Genomic DNA, 13,442 nt, shown 5'->3' with positions numbered 1-13,442 from the left:
CATTGCTGTCATTGTTGTTGGATAGGACAGAGAGAAATCAAGGGAGGAGGGGAAGACAGAGAGGGAGAGAGAAAGATGGACACCTGCAGACCTGCTTCACCGATTGTGTACGACTCCCTGCAGGTGGGGGCCGGGGCCTGGAACCAGGATCTTTGTTCCGGTCCTTGCGCTTAGCACCATGTGTGCTTAAACCGCTGCTCTACCACCCAGCCCTCATCAACCAGAAAGGTCTGTGTGTGGAATGGAGGTAAGGGGTAATTGGGACTGTTCTGAAAGCTTCTGTCTGAGCAAATTTGTAGGTTTCACTGTCTTCTATCCTGACCACACTTTGGGCTGGCTTTTTTTTTTTTTTTTTTTTTTTTTGCCTCCAGAATTATCACTGGAGTCCAGTGACTGCACTGCAAATCCACTGCTCCTGGCGGTCATCTTTTTCCTAGTGTTGTTCCTGCTGCTGGGATAGCTTTTTAATTCTCATGGGTTAGCAAGATGGGAGGCACTAACCATCCCAGTTTTTTTTTAATTTTTATTTATAAAAAGGAAACACTGACAAAAACCACTGGATAAAAGGAGTACAACTCCACACAATTCCTACCACCAGAACTCCGTATCCCATCCCCTCCCCTGGTAGCTTTCCTATTCTTTATCCCTCTGGGAGTATGGACCCAGGGTCACTGTGGGATGCAGAAGGTGGAAGGTCTGGCTTCTGTAACTGCTTCCCCTCTGAACATGGGTGTTGACAGGTGGATCCATACTCCCAGCCTGCCTCTTTCTTTCCCTAGTGGGCAGAGCTCTGGGGAGGTGGGGCTCCAGGACACATGGGTGGGGTTTTCTGTCCAGGGAAGTCTGGTTGGCGTCACAGTAGCATCTGGAACCTGGTGGCTGAAAAAAGAGTTAACAAGGGAGTCGGGCCATAGCTCAGCGGGTTAAATGCACATTATGTGAAGCACAAGGATCCCAGTTTGAGCCCCCAGCTCCCCACCTGCCGTGTCTGAGGCTCTGTGCTCCTGGTGTCTGGTCTTTGCTCCTTGGACCTCACAGTCATGCTGCTGGGTGGAGACTGTCTTCTTGATTTGACAGATTTGGATCTTGGATGAAGGTGAAACAGGCTCTCTGCTACAGTTTGTCGTCATTACTACTATTTATTGGTTAAAAATTTTTAGCCAGAGCCCTGCTCAGCTCTGGTTTATGGTGGTGCCGGGGACTGAACCTGGGATGCTGGAGCCTGAGGAATGAAAGTCGTCTTGCATACCTGTCAAACTGCCTTCATTACAGGAGATTTGCTGGCCGCCCATAGGCGGTGATGCAGGTCTGCAGGTGTCTATCTTTCTTTCCCCCTTTCTGTCTTCCCCTCCTCTCTAGATTTCTCTCTGCCCTGTCCAAAATAATAACAATAATAACAACAACAAGGGCAAAAAAATGGCCTCCAGGAGCAGTGGATTCACAGTACAGGTACTGAGCCCTGCTATGATCTGGTGGGAAAGAAAGAGAGAAAGAAAGAAGTCCTGTGACAGGGAGACTATGGAGTCGGCATTTATATCAAGCTTCCCAGGGGCTTCCTGGTTATGCATAATGAGGTTTAAGAACAGGTGTTTTAGGAAGAAAACAGACTGCAAAATGCCCAGGGGCGGCCAGCAAATCTCCTGTAATGAAGGCAGTTTGACAGTTAATGCAAGACGACTTGCATACCTCAGGCTCCAGCGTCCCAGGTTCAGTCCCCGGCACCACCATAAACCAGAGCTGAGCAGGGCTCTGGCTAAAATTTTTTAACCAATAAATAGTAGTAATGATGACAAACTGTAGCAGAGAGCCTGTTTCACCTTCATCCAAGATCCAGATCTGTCAAATCAAGAAGACAGTCTCCACCCAGCAGCATGACTGTGAGGTCCAAGGAGCAGAGACCAGACACCAGGAGCACAGAGCCTCAGACACGGCAGGTGCCCGGTGACTACACGTGTGCTGCCCTCCTTGCTGTGCACCGCATTTCATGAAGATCGGTCACAGCAGTCCCTGTTCTGAACGAGTGTCACCCAGGACAGCAGATGGTGAGCTTCAGGGGAGGCCCTGGTGAGCATGAGTCACCCACTGGCTGCAGGACCCAGGCTGGAAGCGCCAGGCAGCCGCCAGGCTGTCAAGTCGCCCTGGGCACAGAGCTTCTCAGACTCCGGGTGACAGAGTCACCTGGCTGCTCTCCACCCAGGCTCTGATTCAGTAGATCTGCTGTGGCCGAGAAACCGACTCTGACCAGGCTGGCTCTGTGGCTCCAGTAAGTGCACAGCTCTCCTCACGCTGACGCCCTGGCAGGGCGACCACAGCCACAGTCACGGGCGTCTCCTATTTGACACCAGGCTGGTTCGTGACATGTAAACAGAGATATAAATAAATAAATAAATAAATAAATAAATAAATAAATGGAGCAAGCCAACTATTTCTGAGGTCACACAACCACTTCCTTCCCCGAGAAAGCCGTGTGTGTTTTCACATTGATTTTATTTGTTCAGCCAGAGAGAGCAAAGAAGAGGGGTCATGACAACACTGGAAGCGGGAGACAGGGCGGGGGGAGGGGGTCAGACCTGGGCTTGTGAGCAAGTCCGGCACCCAACACTGAGCCACCTCCCCAGCTGCTCTCGCAGGGTATTTTTTTTTTTTGAACAAATCAAAGAGAAGACTGGGGGAAGGAGGTGTGCAGCCAGCCAGGTCCCCAGGCATGTGACCCTGCGTGAAGCACAGGCCTCCTCGGAACTGTAACTTACTCACGCAGGAGAGGAACTGTGTTTGCTCACTGGCCCCTTATCTGCTTGTGCATCGTAAGTCATGACAGACGCATTTTAAACGAAATGTAGGCTCCGAGGGCCCTGCACCTGCACTCGCAGGAGACACTGAGAGCAAGTTGTTCTGTGTGAATATGAACCACAATATACGCAAGGAAGCTACCAAAGCGTCCCGTGTGCTTTCTGTGGACAGCCATCTTGAGGACTTGTCACCATGACAAACTTTTAGGTTTCCTCAGCATCAAGGCTCACAGGACTTATTGGCTTTTCTGTTGTAAGACTCATTTATTAGTAAGTGAGACAGGGAGGGAGGAAGGGAGTCAGGAAGTGCTGGAAGTCATAGCACAGCATCACTCTGACACATGCAATACCTGGGCTCAAACTCGGGACCTCATGCTTGCAAGTCCCATGCTTTCTCCCAGGCTGCACCTTTGTATTTCTGTCTGTGCCCGGAATCAGGCCTCCCACGGGACCACCCCTGCTTCCCATGAAGCGTATATGGCAGGAGGCAAGTACATGAGTCCTCAAAGGAAAGACTCCATCAGCTCAGCAGATCTTCTATCAGCAAGCTAGCACCCTGGAGCTGGTTCTCTCAGCGAGCTAGCACTCTGGAGCTGGTTCCCTCAGTGAGCTAGCACTCTGGAGCTGATTCTATCAGTGAGCTAGCACTCTGGAGCTGGTTCTCTCAGCGAGATAGCACTCTGGAGCTGGTTCCCTCAGTGAGTCAGCACTCTGGAGCTGGTTCTATCAGCGAGCTAGCACTCTGGAGCTGGTTCTATCAGCGAGCTAGCACTCTGGAGCTGATTCTATCAGCGAGCTAGCACTCTGGAGCTGGTTCTCTCAGCGAGATAGCACTCTGGAGCTGGTTCCCTCAGTGAGTCAGCACTCTGGAGCTGATTCTATCAGTGAGCTAGCACTCTGGAGCTGGTTCTATCAGCGAGCTAGCACTCTGGAGCTGGTTCCCTCAGCGAGCTAGCACTCTGGAGCTGGTTCCATCAGCGAGCTAGCACTCTGGAGCTGGTTCCCTCAGTGAGCTAGCACTCTGGAGCTGGTTCTATCAGTGAGCTAGCACTCTGGAGCTGGTTCCCTCAGTGAGTCAGCACTCTGGAGCTGGTTCTATCAGCGAGCTAGCACTCTGGAGCTGATTCTATCAGTGAGCTAGCACTCTGGAGCTGGTTCCCTCAGCGAGCTAGCACTCTGGAGCTGGTTCCCTCAGTGAGCTAGCACTCTGGAGCTGGTTCTATCAGCGAGCTAGCACTCTGGAGCTGGTTCTATCAGCGAGCTAGCACTCTGGAGCTGATTCTATCAGTGAGCTAGCACTCTGGAGCTGGTTCCCTCAGCGAGCTAGCACTCTGGAGCTGGTTCCCTCAGTGAGCTGGCACTCTGGAGCTGGTTCCCTCAGTGAGCTAGCACTCTGGAGCTGGTTCTATCAGTGAGCTAGCACTCTGGAGCTGGTTCCCTCAGTGAGCTAGCACTCTGGAGCAGGTTCTATCAGTGAGCCAGCACTCTGGAGCTGGTTCTATCAGTGAGCTAGCACTCTGGAGCTGGCTCCCTCAGCGAGCTAGCACTCTGGAGCTGGTTCCCTCAGCGAGCTAGCACTCTGGAGCTGATTCTATCAGTGAGCTAGCACTCTGGAGCTGGTTCTATCAGCGAGCTAGCACTCTGGAGCTGGTTCTATCAGTGAGCTAGCACTCTGGAGCTGGCTCCCTCAGCGAGCTGGCACTCTGGAGGTGGTTCCCTCAGTGAGCTAGCACTCTGGAGCTGGTTCTATCAGCGAGCTAGCACTCTGGAGCTGATTCTATCAGCGAGCTAGCACTCTGGAGCTGGTTCCCTCAGTGAGCTAGCACTCTGGAGCTGGTTCCCTCAGTGAGCTGGCACTCTGGAGCTGGTTCTCTCAGCGAGCTAGCACTCTGGAGCTGGTTCCCTCAGTGAGCTAGCACTCTGGAGCTGATTCTATCAGTGAGCTAGCACTCTGGAGCTGGTTCTCTCAGCGAGATAGCACTCTGGAGCTGGTTCCCTCAGTGAGTCAGCACTCTGGAGCTGGTTCTATCAGCGAGCTAGCACTCTGGAGCTGGTTCTATCAGCGAGCTAGCACTCTGGAGCTGGTTCCCTCAGTGAGTCAGCACTCTGGAGCTGGTTCTATCAGTGAGCTAGCACTCTGGAGCTGATTCTATCAGCGAGCTAGCACTCTGGAGCTGGTTCTCTCAGCGAGATAGCACTCTAGAGCTGGTTCCCTCAGTGAGTCAGCACTCTGGAGCTGGTTCTATCAGCGAGCTAGCACTCTGGAGCTGACTCTATCAGCGAGCTAGCACTCTGGAGCTGGTTCTATCAGCGAGCTAGCACTCTGGAGCTGGTTCTATCAGTGAGCTAGCACTCTGGAGCTGGGTCCCTCAGCGAGCTAGCACTCTGGAGCTGGTTCCCTCAGTGAGCTAGCACTCTGGAGCTGGTTCCCTCAGTGAGCTGGCACTCTGGAGCTGGTTCTCTCAGCGAGCTAGCACTCTGGAGCTGGTTCTATCAGCGAGCTAGCGTTCTGGAGCTGGTTCCCTCAGTGAGCTAGCACTCTGGAGCTGGTTCTATCAGCGAGGTAGCACTCTGGAGCTGGTTCTATCAGCGAGCTAGCACTCTGGAGCTGGTTCCCTCAGTGAGCTAGCACTCTGGAGCAGGTTCTATCAGCGAGCTAGCACTCTGGAGCTGGTTCTATCAGTGAGCTAGCACTCTGGAGCTGGGTCCCTCAGCGAGCTAGCACTCTGGAGCTGGTTCCCTCAGTGAGCTAGCACTCTGGAGCTGGTTCCCTCAGTGAGCTGGCACTCTGGAGCTGGTTCTCTCAGCGAGCTAGCACTCTGGAGCTGGTTCTATCAGCGAGCTAGCGTTCTGGAGCTGGTTCCCTCAGTGAGCTAGCACTCTGGAGCTGGTTCTATCAGCGAGGTAGCACTCTGGAGCTGGTTCTATCAGCGAGCTAGCATTCTGGAGCTGGTTCCCTCAGCGAGCTAGCACTCTGGAGCTGGTTCTATCAGCGAGCTAGCACTCTGGAGCTGGTTCTATCAGCGAGCTAGCACTCTGGAGCTGGTTCCCTCAGTGAGCTAGCACTCTGGAGCAGGTTCTATCAGTGAGCTAGCACTCTGGAGCTGGCTCCCTCAGCGAGCCAGCACTCTGGAGGTGGTTCCCTCAGTGAGCTAGCACTCTGGAGCTGGGTCCCTCAGCGAGCTAGCACTCTGGAGCTGGGTCCCTCAGCGAGCTAGCACTCTGGAGCTGGTTCTATCAGCGAGGTAGCACTCTGGAGCTGGTTCCCTCAGCGAGGTAGCACTCTGGAGCTGATTCTATCAGCGAGCTAGCACTCTGGAGCTGGTTCCCTCAGCGAGCTAGCACTCTGGAGCTGGTTCCATCAGTGAGCTAGCACTCTGGAGCTGATTCTATCAGTGAGCTAGCACTCTGGAGCTGGTTCTCTCAGCGAGATAGCACTCTGGAGCTGATTCTATCAGCGAGCTAGCACTCTGGAGCTGGTTCCCTCAGCGAGCTAGCACTCTGGAGCTGGTTCCATCAGCGAGCTAGCACTCTGGAGCTGGTTTCCTCAGTGAGCTAGCAGTCTGGAGCTGGTTCCCTCAGCGAGCTAGCACTCTGGAGCTGGTTCCCTCAGTGAGCTAGCACTCTGGAGCTGATTCTATCAGCGAGCTAGCACTCTGGAGCTGGTTCTATCAGTGAGCTAGCACTCTGGAGCTGGTTTCCTCAGTGAGCTAGCATTCTGGAGCTGGTTCCCTCAGTGAGCTAGCACTCTGGAGCTGGTTCCCTCAGTGAGCTAGCACTCTGGAGCTGATTCTATCAGCGAGCTAGCACTCTGGAGCTGGTTCTATCAGTGAGCTAGCACTCTGGAGCTGGTTCCATCAGCGAGCTAGCACTCTGGAGCTGGTTCCCTCAGCGAGCTAGCACTCTGGAGCTGGTTCCCTCAGCGAGCTAGCACTCTGGAGCTGGTTCCCTCAGTGAGCTAGCACTCTGGAGCTGATTCTATCAGCGAGCTAGCACTCTGGAGCTGGTTCTATCAGTGAGCTAGCACTCTGGAGCTGGTTCCATCAGCGAGCTAGCACTCTGGAGCTGGTTCCCTCAGTGAGCTAGCAGTCTGGAGCTGGTTCCCTCAGCGAGCTAGCACTCTGGAGCTGGTTCCCTCAGTGAGCTAGCACTCTGGAGCTGGTTCCCTCAGCGAGCTAGCACTCTGGAGCTGGTTCTATCAGCGAGCTAGCACTCTGGAGCTGGTTCCATCAGCGAGCTAGCACTCTGGAGCTGGTTCCCTCAGTGAGCTAGCACTCTGGAGCTGGTTCTATCAGCGAGCTAGCACTCTGGAGCTGGTTCTATCAGCGAGCCAGCACTCTGGAGCTGGTTCCCTCAGCGAGCTAGCACTCTGGAGCTGGTTCTATCAGCGAGCCAGCACTCTGGAGCTGGTTCTATCAGCGAGCCAGCACTCTGGAGCTGGTTCCCTCAGCGAGCTAGCACTCTGGAGCTGGTTCCCTCAGCGAGCTAGCACTCTGGAGCTGGTTCCCTCAGCGAGCTGGCATCTGGAGCTGGTTCTAAGGGAGCGTCTAATGTGTGCCGGAAAACAGGAATGACACAGGGGTGCATCTATCATTCTTTTCTAGCACACACTGCTTCCCACTTCCTCCAGCACTCATCCATTATTCACAGAGTATCTGCCCTGGGTTGGACAGGATCCTAGCATAGAGCGGCTCACCAAACAAAGCACTGGCGCTCATAGAGAGAGCACTTCAGGAAGAGACCCTGGATTCCCGCCCCCAGACCACATGGGAGCTCGGACAGGGAGCCCATGGACAGGGAGCTCCATGCCTGGCAGAGCAGTACTGTTCTCTCTCTCCTCTCTCTGGGTGTCTCTCTAAATTAGAAAGAATTAAAGAATTCAGTCCAGAGGGCCTTTCTTAATGCTATCGTGTATGTGTGAGGCCCTGAGTTGATTCCCAAGCATAGTATTTTTTTAAAGGGAGAACAGGGGGCTGGGCGGTAGTGGGTTAAGCGCAGGTGACACAAAGCGCAGGGACCGACGGAAGGATCCCGGTTCGAACCCCCGGCTCCCCACCTGCAGGGGAGTCGCTTCACAAGCGGTGAAGCAGGTCTGCAGGTGTCTGTCTTTCTCTCCCCCTCTCTCCATTTCTCTCTGTCCTAACCAACAACAACATCAAATCAACAACAACTACAATAACAATAAAAAACAAGGGCAACAAAAGGGAAAAATAAATAAATAAATATAATTAAATAAATAAATACTAAAAAATCAAAAAAAGATAAAGTGATTCTGGGGCTAGGTGGTTGTTGCTGGGTGTCCTCCGGCCAGTGGATAAGTGGCAGCAACACAGGAACCGGCAGTGAGGGTGAGGTGCAGAGGAAAGGACCAGCCTCCGGGAATGCTTCAGAGAGACAGGTCGTTTACTGCTCACACACAGGGTTAGACACACTGATCACCATCCAATAGGAAGACAGGACCCAACGAGGAAAGCGCGCGACACTCACACCATGGTAATCACCCCCAGGTGCACCTTATTCACACTCTTACGCTATACCTGCTTTTCCTATCCAGCTCAGACTCAAAGGCAAGTTACGGCCTTATAAAGAGAGGTCGCGTATCGCTCATGCACGAGAAACAGGAACCCTTCAGGGTGTGTTGTGTGAGGAGGCAGCCACCTTGCCCCGGAGCTCGGTGCCGTCTCAGCCTACAGAGTCGAGGAAGGCCACGCCTTTAGGCCAGGCCGGCCTTGGGCTCTCCCTCCTCAAGACTCAGTGCAGGCGCGGCAGGCCTCTGCCCAGGCTGGGGGGCTGCACCTCCCACAGGAGGATGGTGCATGTGCTTGAACACACACAGTACAAAGTTCAAAGACCTGGGTTCAAGCTCCTGGCCGCCACCTGCAGAGGAGGAAGCTTCATGAGCAGTGAAACAGTGTTGCAGGTGTCTCTCCCTCTCTCCCTTCCCTATCTTCCCCTTTCTTCTCAATTTCTGTCTCTATCCAAAAGAAATAAAAATATTTAAAAGAGAGAGAGAGAGAGAGAAAGAGAGAAAGTCATGCCAGATATGTAGCAACAGGTCCTGCAAGAACAGTGACACACCATCACTGGAGGCTACTTTCACTAACAAGATTAAGGAAAAGACAGCTGGGCTAAGGCCTGAGTAATGCCAAGGGCCAGCCAAGGGAGGACTTAGAGAAAAGGCCCTGGGGAAGGACTGAGGGCGCCTGTGAAGACCCTCCGGTGGGGAGCCAGGCGTGGCCAAGCAGGTCAGGTCTCGTTCCATTCTTGTTACTGTTGCTTTGTAATATCAGCTGAATTTGGGCCGTGTGATGCCTCTGTATTTTTTCCCTGTTTTCTCAGGAGTATTTTGGCTGTTTGTAGGGTTTTTGTGGTTCCACAAGAATTTCTGGATAAGATGTTCAACGTCCTTGAATAATGTCATTAGGGTTTTTATAAGGACTGCACTGAGTGTATGGGTTGCTTTGGGTAGGATGGCCATTTTAATAATATATATTTATTCTTCCAATTTGAGAACAAGAAATGTCTTTGGCATTCTCTGTTCCTTTTAACATGTCCTATAATTTTCATTGTAAAGGTCCTTCACTGCAATGAGAGCAATGGAGGAATGTGACACAAGGAAATATAATCCATGGAGTCGGGCGGTTGCGTGGTGGGTTAAGCGCAGGTGGCGCAAAGCGCAAGGTCTGTCATAAGGATCCCGGTTCGAGCCCCCGGCTCCCCACCTGCAGGGGAGTCATTTCCCAGGCGGTGAAGCAGGTCTGCAGGTGTCTGTCTTTCTCTCCCCCTCTCTATCTTCCCCTCCTCTCTCCATTTCTCTCTGTCCTATCCAACAATGACGACATCAATAACAACAACAATAAGGACAATAAGGGGCAAAAAAAAAAAAGAAAATATAATCTACACCTATCTTGACACCAAACATAAAACAAATGGGCCAAAACCATTCAATGGGGAGAAGAAAGCCTCCTTAACAAATGGTGCTGCGAAAACTGGATGGTCATATGGAGAAGAATGAAATTAGAATACTACTTAATACCATGCGTCAAAGTTAACTCAAAGTGGATTAAAGACTTAGGTATTAGACCTGAAACTATCAAATGTTTGGAAGAAAACACAGGTAAAACTCTTCAGGACCTTAACATTCAAGATGTATGGGAATACTCTGTGCCAGCAGCAAGGTTAAATAAAACACAATTAAAAAAAGACTACATCAAATTTGAATTCTTTTATACTGTGAAAGAGAAATCCACAAGGATAAAAAAGCAATTAATGGTAAACACTATCGTAGAACTTACGCAGATGAAAACAAATATTCCCAATAAAGAAGGTCTGAACAGATGGTTTTCTAAAGAGGATATACAAATGTCCCACAGACATATGACCAAAAACAGGCTCTGTGCCATTTCTCATTCGATACACGCAAATTAAAACCACATTCTCACACCTGTAAAGATGACTTCAGCATTTTAAAGGTCACAAGCATTGTGTGAAGAATGGGCAGGAGTAGGAAGACGAGAAAACCAATGGTCCAGGCAGGAAATGACGGTTTCTGCCCCACTGGGAAAGAGAAACTGTCTGGGGAGAAAGCTCAACCTGCCGACGCCCATGTCCAGTAGAGACGCGATTACAAAGACAGAACTATCACCTTCGGCACCCCAAAAAGAACTTTGGTCTATACCCACAGAGAGGGGGAGAGATTAGGGGAAGATGACTAGAGGGCTCTGAACCCCAATTCCAACAGGACCTGGAAAGAGAAGAGAAAAAAAGGACATTCTGAAGTAGTAATAGGTGTAAGTGTGACTTAGAAAGAGAAGGCAAGACCTTAGGGAAAAAAATGGCCAGATATATAAAATATAAATCGTTTCAGAAATTATAGTCAACCTGTTATCTGTGACCTTGGGAGAACTACTACAATTTTCAGTGGAGGAATAGGGACAAAGAAATCTGGTTATACCCTGTTATCTTATAATTTGGTAAATTAATATTAAATGACTAATTTAAAAGAAAAGTGGTAGGCTTTTTACCTACCAGCTAGCACAGTCCACTGCAGCAAACATGCAGACACGTTTGCTCGAACACTAACACAGGGGGAAGCTGGAACACACTTGCTTCATTTCCTGTGATATTTCAGAAGGGCTCAGGCAAGAGACACTGGTCGCTGTAAAGTTCCATTTGATATAGTCACTTCCTCTGAGCAATGAAACAACACCATTTTGAAGCACACATGACCTATCATGAAACATCAGTGTGTGGGGGGGTGGTAGGCAGAGAATGAACACAACAGGGCAACAGCAGACCTGCCTTCCAGAACCTTCTCTACCATCAGTTATCCATGTGAGCTTGGGCACAGGTCTGAATCTCTGAGGAGGAGAGATGGGGTTGGACTACAGTGTTTCTAAACCACACAACACTGTAAATGTGATGAATGAGGTTTCCTTATCTGAGTAGCGAAAATGGGGTCTTTGTTGTTGTTCACTTAAAAAAATTAAGTCTTTTAAAAAATATATTTATTGTGCTCACTTCAGCAGCACATATACTAAAATTGGAACGATACAGAGAAGATTAGCATGGCCCCTGAGCAACGATGATATGCAAATCTGTGAAGTGTTCCGTATTTTAATAGATAGATAGATAGATAGATAGTTAATGAAGAAGAGAGAACTGGAAAGAGAACAAGAATCCTACTATGGCACATGCATTGCCAGGGATCAAATTCAGGACCTCACGCTTGGGAGTCCAATACTTTATCCACTACTTGGCCTCCCAGACTGCTGCGGTTGACTTTTTAAAAACTGTATATCCTGCAGTCAGGCAACAAGCTCAAGCTGGTAGAGCTTAGGGCTTACAGGTCTGAGACTCCTGGTTCAATCCCTAGCACTGCATGTATCACAGTAACACTCTGGGTGTTTTCTCTCTCTCTTGCTTATGTCAAACTATCACCTACAAACTACATAAAATAAACCTTTAAAAATTCTATATCCTAAGTGAAAGAGAAACAGAGAAAGGAGAAGCACCTCAGCACAGCTCCACCGTCCATGGAACTCCCCCTGGCTCCATCCAAGATGCTTCCATGTGGCACCAGGGCTCAAACCCAGGGCCTCATGCATGGAAGGCATGTGCTCTACCAGGTGGGTTCCCTCCCAGCCCCCACTGCAAGCCTTTCTTTCTTTCTTTCTTTCTCTCTTTTTTTTTTTTCCCCTCCTCCAGGGTGATTGCTGGGCTCGGTGCCTGCACCATGAATCCACCGCTCCTGGAGGCCATTTTTTTTTCCCCTTTTGTTGCCCTTGTTGTAGCTTCGTTGTGGCTATTATTATTGCCCTTGTTGACGCAATTCGTTGTTGGATAGGACAGAGAGAAATGGAGAGAGGAGGGGAAGACAGAGAGGAGGAGAGAAAGACAGACACCTGCAGACCTGCTTCACCGCCTGTGAAGCGACTCCCCTGCAGGTGGGGAGCCGGGGGCTCGAACCGGGATCCTTACCCCGGTCCCTGCGCTTTGCGCCACCTGCGCTTAACCCACTGCGCCACTGCCCGACTCCCTCTTTCTTTCTCTCTTTCTTTCTTTCTTTCTGCCTCCAGGATTATTGCTGCGCTACTGCCCGACTCCCCCAGCTTCAAGCCTTTCTGCAGAGAGGCTGTAGTTAAACAGGAAGCCAGATGCCAGTGAAGAAACTGCTTGGCATGACGCCTTTTGTAGGAGGCTCTGGTGTTTAGCCACCGGCATAGAATAGCCATCTGGAAATGGAGCCAGAGGGCTGAGGAACCTGGACCTGAGGAGCCTGGGCCCCGCCCTCAGTCACCTTACTCTCTGCACTCTCCATGGCTGCTTCCTACCTCTCCCCCGGGGCACCACACGGCTTCCCATCAGCAGCCTGGGCTCACAGGCCCCACTCCTCCCACACAGAAAGGGGAGCACCCCACAGCCTCGCTCCACAGACCCCCAAGGGCAAGGTCAGAAGCTTTGGTCCCAAGTATTAAGCAGAATCCCTGTGGAAACTTTTCTTTCCCCACCAGGACTATCTCTGGGAGGGGTGAGGTGACTCCCCCAACCCAACTGCCTTTTCTTCCTCTACAGTTACTGCTGGGGCTCAGAGAAGTCACTGCGAATCCGAATCCGCTCCTCCTGCTGGACAGGACAGAGAGAGACTGAGGAGGGGGAGATAGAGAGGGAGAAAGAAGGAGCCAGGTGGTAGCATACACATTACAGTGCTCAGGGACCTGGGTTCAAGCCATTGGCCCCCACCTTCATGGGGAAAGTTCTCCAAGTGGTAAAGCAGGGCTGAAGGGCTGTCTCTGTCTCTCTTCCCGTCTCTCCTCCCTCTCAATTTCTTGCTGTCTCTAGCCAATAAATATAGTGAAGAAAAAAAATTAAAGAGGGGGCCTGGCGGTAGCGCAGCAGGTTAAGCACACACAGTACAAAGCGCAAGGATCCGAGTAAGGATCCCAGTTCGAGCCCCCGGCTCCCCACCTGCAGGGAGGTCGCTTCACAGGTGGTGAAGCAGGACTGCAGGTGTCTGTCTTTCTCTCCCCCTCTCTGTCTTCCCCTCCTCTCTCCATTTCTCTCTGTCCTACCCCAAAACAGCAACAATGACAACAATAACAACAAAATGGAGAAAATAGCCTCCAGGAGCAGTGGATTCATAGTGCAGGCATG

At 51.1% G+C, this 13,442-nt stretch overlaps 1 protein-coding gene and 1 non-coding gene across 5 annotated transcripts in view; one reads left to right on the top strand and one right to left on the bottom strand.

Moving 5' to 3' along the window:
- The window catches only part of RAB27A (RAB27A, member RAS oncogene family), a 91,457-nt gene that overhangs the window by 57,925 nt on the left and 20,090 nt on the right, over positions 1–13,442 (bottom strand). Inside the window, exon 1 of one of the 4 annotated variants that reach the window (XM_060178230.1) lies at positions 10,818–10,995. The exons of 2 other annotated variants lie outside the window; for them this stretch is intronic. The gene's annotated coding sequence lies outside the window, so the exon portion shown is untranslated. Of the gene's footprint in view, positions 1–2,178; positions 2,199–10,817; positions 10,996–13,442 lie in introns of those variants that run through there. One more of the 4 variants, XM_007535231.3, reaches the window with a different exon arrangement.
- LOC132534489 (U6 spliceosomal RNA) lies at positions 11,302–11,408 on the top strand. The gene has a single exon (XR_009546199.1). It is a non-coding gene; the product is annotated as a U6 spliceosomal RNA (small nuclear RNA).

The sequence above is a fragment of the Erinaceus europaeus genome, chromosome 18, assembly GCF_950295315.1.
Source record: "Erinaceus europaeus chromosome 18, mEriEur2.1, whole genome shotgun sequence".
NCBI classification, from domain to species: Eukaryota; Metazoa; Chordata; class Mammalia; order Eulipotyphla; family Erinaceidae; genus Erinaceus; species Erinaceus europaeus.
This window is presented reverse-complemented; position numbering and strand designations above follow the sequence as displayed.